General features: G+C 37.6%; 1 long non-coding RNA gene across 1 annotated transcript; it reads left to right on the top strand.

Annotated features, from left to right (window-relative positions):
* The first annotated feature begins 1149 nt into the window (after positions 1–1149).
* LOC126428196 (uncharacterized) lies at positions 1150–3114 on the top strand. The gene is made up of 3 exons (XR_007576792.1): positions 1150–1258; positions 2202–2278; positions 2573–3114. It is a non-coding gene; the product is annotated as an uncharacterized LOC126428196 (long non-coding RNA).
* Positions 3115–6037: the final 2923 nt, after the last annotated feature.

The following is a 6037-nucleotide window of genomic DNA, read 5'->3' as shown; positions in this document are numbered from 1 at the left end:
ATTACATCTGCTTAAAAATTAAATGACATTCGAAGCTGTATCGCTCCTCTGCTCATCTGGCCACGTCACTGTAGGCTAGCTAGCTATACCAGCTGACCGGTCAGTGCTGTCCAAGTTAAATGCGCCGGTAAAGCTGTTGTCCCGTATTATGGCTAAGTCTATGTGCCCGAAACGCACAGCACAAACCGTACCCTTATTTTGGTACTTGACAGTACTCGAGACAGCTTGGCAGCAATCTCACGTGAAACGGAAATCCAATGAGGTTCAGCAAACTGGGAAGAATACATAATGCAATGTTTACATCAGGTTTATTCTTATGGTGAACGGATTATAGTAAGAGATCTGGGAAATGTGTGTCTTTCACCAAATTATCACAGAGAGCAAAAAGTTTGACGTTAATTGCCTGTATAGATCTTTGACAGGCAGATGTAGCTGCTTCATAGGTTTCCATAGAATTTCACTGATTGTGCTTGCTGATAGTACAGAACTAAACTTCGAACATTAGAATGATCTGTCTATCGCCAGATACCTCCTAATCTCTTGTCGAATGCGACTGCCTCTCTCATTAACGTATTTTTCTTCTGTATTTTATCTCGTATCAACCCTAATAACGTGTCATAAGATGCAGAACTCGTCGGAAAAAAATATATGAAATCTTTCGGGTTCGTAATTCTGATTTCAATCAGTAAATTAATATGTGGCCAGAGGCACCTGTTTTCAGTCAATCTCAGCTCGCATTTCCTCTTTTTCGTTATTTTCTGTTGCTTGCAACCTATGGCTAATATAATTGCAGCAGTCGCTTTATTTTGGGTCTTCGACAGCTTAACTTTAAAATGTCGCGATGTCAACTGTGAACTTTTGCCAGAGTTGTTAGCGAGAGGTCGCTTCACTTCAATATATTTAGGTTTGACAAACTAGTAGTGTCAATAAATATTGAACGTGTGCAGGACAAATGGCAGGCCAGCGTTACATTGAAACTGTGTCATGTGAACACTTTGTCGGCGATTTTTTTGCATGTACAGAGATTTCCGCAGATATATGCATTCATAATGTTGCGTTTAGACCGGTACTCAGGTGTGCTCCGGAACTTTTACGCTAATAAGGTTCCTTGGATGTAGTTTTATCTTTCGTATGAAGTCTTTGTAGTAGCATATCTTTTGTTTACATTAATAGCGTCATGATATTGTTGTATTCTACGGTGAGCTTGGAGGAGACGGAAGCGATGTGAAATATTGAGCAGTCCTAAAGCTACACATTTGTAAGTATTAAACTGCATAATATAGAGTTTTTCCTTTCTTGTGCTCTACTGGTTTAGAAAATTCTAATGGACGCAGGTTTTATTCGTGGAGTTTTTATACGACAATATCAACAAACGACGATATATACGAAATTACCTGATTATTTGCTCACTGTCAGATAATTTGCAGTCGTTTCTTTATTAATCGAATAAAATTATTTCCCATTATGTTTGTAGTGAAACATGGCGTAAAAGTTATTAAAATAAAAAAAGTGCCTTCTAATGAAGATTGCGCTTGCCCCTTGTTAATGTGAAATGGTATTTGCTCTACTGTTTGTTGGTGTGAGAAGTGTTTCTTCCGTTGTGTAGTAGCCTATGCGATTGGTGACATTGCGGCAGAATGTCCGTTGACAGTATTTCGTACATTCTGAAAGAAAATGTACGCATGTTTAATATCTTATGTAAGAAATGTTGTGGAAAATACTGATAATCCTGTACGTTATTTTCATATTTAGCTGTTGGCCAAGTCTCCTTTTGTTCGTAATTTTCACATAGCTGCTGTCGCGTCTAAATATACAAAAATTGTGTGTGTGTATATATGTATATATATGTTTGGTGACCTGCGCATGTAACGATCCCGTATTTAAACAGACATCGTTAAATAAACCATTTCTTATATTAGACAACCGAGTAAATGAACTACGTTGTTAATCAGCAAATATCCAATATTTTGTTATAACTATCATCTCTTCCAGATTACTTGTCAGGCATGCTCTTCGTACTCAAAATATAAAAATTATGATTTGACAGCTTTTATTTTTGTTTGGAACGTGTTTCAGTGATTCAGTTATTTGTGAATACACTAACTCTATCTTTCTTCTTGTCTTCATGTATGTTTAATGTTCATGCCCTTGATAGTGTATAAAACAGGGTGAAATTTGAATTTCTTACTTTGTTTTATCAGGTGTGCAGAAGGGGACATGATCCAATTTCACCACTATGCTGGAATGTGTGGAATGTAATTGAAGACTTGCATAGAAGGTGGGATTTCAGCACATTAGTTTTATTATAAAGTTACACTATTTTTCTTTTTGTTTTTCAATATTTTGATGTATTTCATTTATTTTTAGAAGTGCATGAAATAAAGATCCAGTTAATCTTATTTTATGTGTTTCATATTGTTGAGTCAGTATATTTGGCAACCCATGGTTTCATTAACCATTGTTTAGTCATCAAGTGCCCTTACCTTTTCCTTTTGATATTTTGTTAAAACATTGGAGTGCAGATTACACAAATTGGTCAGAAAAATGCAGAGTTATCTCATATTTGTTGCAGCACATCAAGTGGCAGCAATCTGGTATACTGTTATTACAATGGGCTGTGTGTGATGAAATATCAAACCATGCCACAATAATAGCTGCCCTGAGCAAACTCAGTCTATAAGGTGGGGACCATTTTCGGAAATCATATGATTATGTTGTTTTGATTCCATCAAACAGGAAACCTTGACAGACACATGTGGTGGCAAGATATAAATTAAAGGGTATAGAGACGGTCATCAAATTATCTTTGTACCACACATGCAGTTTGAAAAGAATCTCTGCAAGGTGGCTCATTGTGGTAATTGAGTCAATAAATTGAATGACATTGACCAAAGTTGACTAGTATTCGCTCACTGACAGTTTAACTAATAGATGACACTGTGTTTTATGGCTTTAACATGTCTGTCAATAAATGATTTCAAACTTAATTGCTCATAACATTGCAGCAACCGTCAACATCGTGTACCATTCTTGCTTTGGCGCTCTCAGCTGTTTACCAGTTTGTGTTATCTAAAGTTGGCAGTGACAAAAAGATCAATAAAAATGTTGTCTCATTCTGCTGTATTGCCTGTTTTATTTGTTGAAACTAGTTTCAATTGTAAAATGTTAATTTTGTAGTGAAACTTACAAAGCAGAATCTTTGCTGACAGAAAATGTAAAAATCTTAGCTTTTTACTGGTGAATAGGTGTCATGCCACATGTACATATTGCCTGTGTCTCAAAATTACTGCTCCCATTTGAAATTACTACTGCCAAATGAAAATAGAATCTGGCCAGTTGCAGTGATCCTAGAGTTTGGATCAACTGTCCAGTGCTCACCTGCTAGTTGTAATGTTGAATACAGGCAGTGTTGTTAACACGGAAGAAGCCTGTACAAGTAACATGATTTTACCTGTATAAGAATAAGATTTTCATATTTTTTGGAGAAAAGGACTTCACCTTGTAAAATTTGTTGAATGAAGGTAATTGTGCAAGGGAAACTGGTTTCCACAAATAGGCCTACAGCATATGTACATCAGCTTTTGATGGAACACATTGTTTTCTGTAAATACAATGAATGTGTGGCATGCTGAAAAAAAATAAATAAACAAATAAATAAATTATACCAGTTGACACTATTCGATTTGCTTCTGTTCTGCGATTCCCATCTGCTGCCTTCCTGAGAATCATAATATTGTGAGTGGTGTTGATCGTGCCAGCACTTACCATTTACAAATTAACTGTATTCTGTATGCGGTTAAATTTAGGATAGATAAGTTTCAGTGTTTGCAGAACACTGCTCTGTAGTCTTAATAATGTCTTAAGCCATTACCTTAGTTCAAGAAGTCCTATATCTGGGTAAGGTGTCATATCCATGAATATTCCATTATCGTGGGTGTCCATCGACCTTTGAAAAACAGTTCTAGTGGAGAACAAATCATAAACAATTTGAATTTGAGAATATCTGATCTGCATACAGAGCTTACAAGTCACTGTGTGATTTGTAGTGTGTCATACTAAGTTAGCATTTGATCATTAAAACTAAATAACCTTGCTCTTTAGGTTTCCTATTAATACTTCATTTATGAAGTGTTTTTTATTGCATTTTTGTCTAAAAGCGCTTATTACGTGGAATATGGGTACGTATGGTTTTGGTTCCAGCTAGAAATAATTTCCAATTAAAGACTTTCTCCGATGTCTATGCAGTTTATTACCTGTTGCTGTTGGACCTAGAGATATTACAATATTGCCACGCTGTGCCTTGCATTAACCTCTAGCTTTGGATTACTGATTCAGAAATAGCACAAATTTTATTTAATTTTCATTCTCAATATTATCATTGGGTGGAGAATTAAGTAGCATTCTTTTCACTGATAGGTTCTTAATGGTATTTTCCATTTAGAAATTAGTAAATATTCTGTTTTGAATTCACTTTGTGAAAGAAATAAGAGAGTGAGTCAAATGAAAACCTTAAATATTTTTAAAATATTTTTTATTGTGCAGAAGTGGTACAGAGCTGTATCACTTTTCAACATAATCTCCCCCACGCTCAGTGCAAGTCCTCCAGCGCTTACAAAGTGCATAAATTCCTTTAGAAAAAAATTCTTTTGGTAGTCCACGCAACCACTCATGCACCGCGTGTCGTACCTCTTCATCAGAATGGAACTTCTTTTCTCCCATTGCGTCTTTGAGTGGTCCAAACACATGGAAGTCACTTGTGGCAAGGTCTGGTGAGTATGGTGGATGAGGAAGACACTCAAAATGCAGGTCTGTGTTTGTTGCAACTGTTCTGCGCGCAATGTGGGGCCTTGCATTGTCATGTTAGAAAAGGACACCTGCTGACAGCAATCCACGTCGCTTTGATTTGATTGCTGGGCGCAGATGATTTTTTAGGAGATCTGTGTATGATGCACTGGTGACAGTAGTCCCTCTAGGCATGTAATGCTCCAAAAGACGCCTTTTTCGTTCCAAAAGAGAGAGAGCATAACTTTCCCTGCTGATGATTCTGTTCGAAACTACTTTGGTTTTGGTGATGAGGAATGGCGCCATTCCTTGCTCGCTCTCTTCGTTTCTGGTTAGTGTAACTGAGCCCAGGTTTCGTCCCCAGTAATGATTCTGGCAAGGAAGCCATCACCTTCTCATTCAAAACGCCAAAGTAGTTCTTGACAAGCATCAACATGTCGTTCTCTCATTTTAGGAGTCAGCTGCTGTGTCACCCATCTTGCATACACTTTGTGAAACTGGAGCACATCGTGCACAATGTGGTGTGCTGATCCATGACTAATGTGTAAACATGCTGCAGTGTCATTCAGTGTCACTCGGCAGTTTTCCTTCACTATGGCTTCAACTGCTGCAATATTCTGTGAAGTCACAACTGACCTGGACGAGGAGCATCTTCTACTGAAGTCACACCATTTGCGAACAGTGACAAACATGCATCACTGTACTGAACCTTCATTCGTTGATGAATTTCAATAGGTTTCGCACCTTCACTACGCAAAAGGTGGCTTGACTCTTTCTATTGAAACCATTGTTGACTTCCCATTGTAGGAGATTTCCGTCGTATGCGTGTTTTGGCGCAAAACTTCGTAAGATACCGAATACAGTTGTTGCAATTGTGGTTTGATGATTTCTGATCTCAACATAATGTGAGTACAACTGCATGAAAGTTGGTTGATGTCCATACCTAGTGCCTGGAATTGTGCCTAGATGCGACACTTGTCGTAACTGTGCTATGAACGTAGGTGATAACTGCACAATGAATGTAGGTGATGTATCAAATTCTCCTGTTGTGAGACTCCTGTCTTCAATGAAGTCTGCAGGGACATAGATTTTCTGGTCATACAACATTTCTGCAGTAGAAATGCTTAAGTTGGGCTTGTAAGCAGTGCGCAAACCAAGTAATACCAAAGGCAGAACCTGTGTCCATTTATACCCATGACACATAAGAGCTGTTTTTTAAGTCTGATGATGCCATCTTTCAACCATACTGTTACTC

Source organism: Schistocerca serialis, chromosome 12 (assembly GCF_023864345.2).
Source record: "Schistocerca serialis cubense isolate TAMUIC-IGC-003099 chromosome 12, iqSchSeri2.2, whole genome shotgun sequence".
Taxonomy (NCBI): domain Eukaryota; kingdom Metazoa; phylum Arthropoda; class Insecta; order Orthoptera; family Acrididae; genus Schistocerca; species Schistocerca serialis.
The sequence above is the reverse complement of the archived record's forward strand: the minus strand, read 5'-3'. Positions and strand labels throughout refer to the sequence as shown.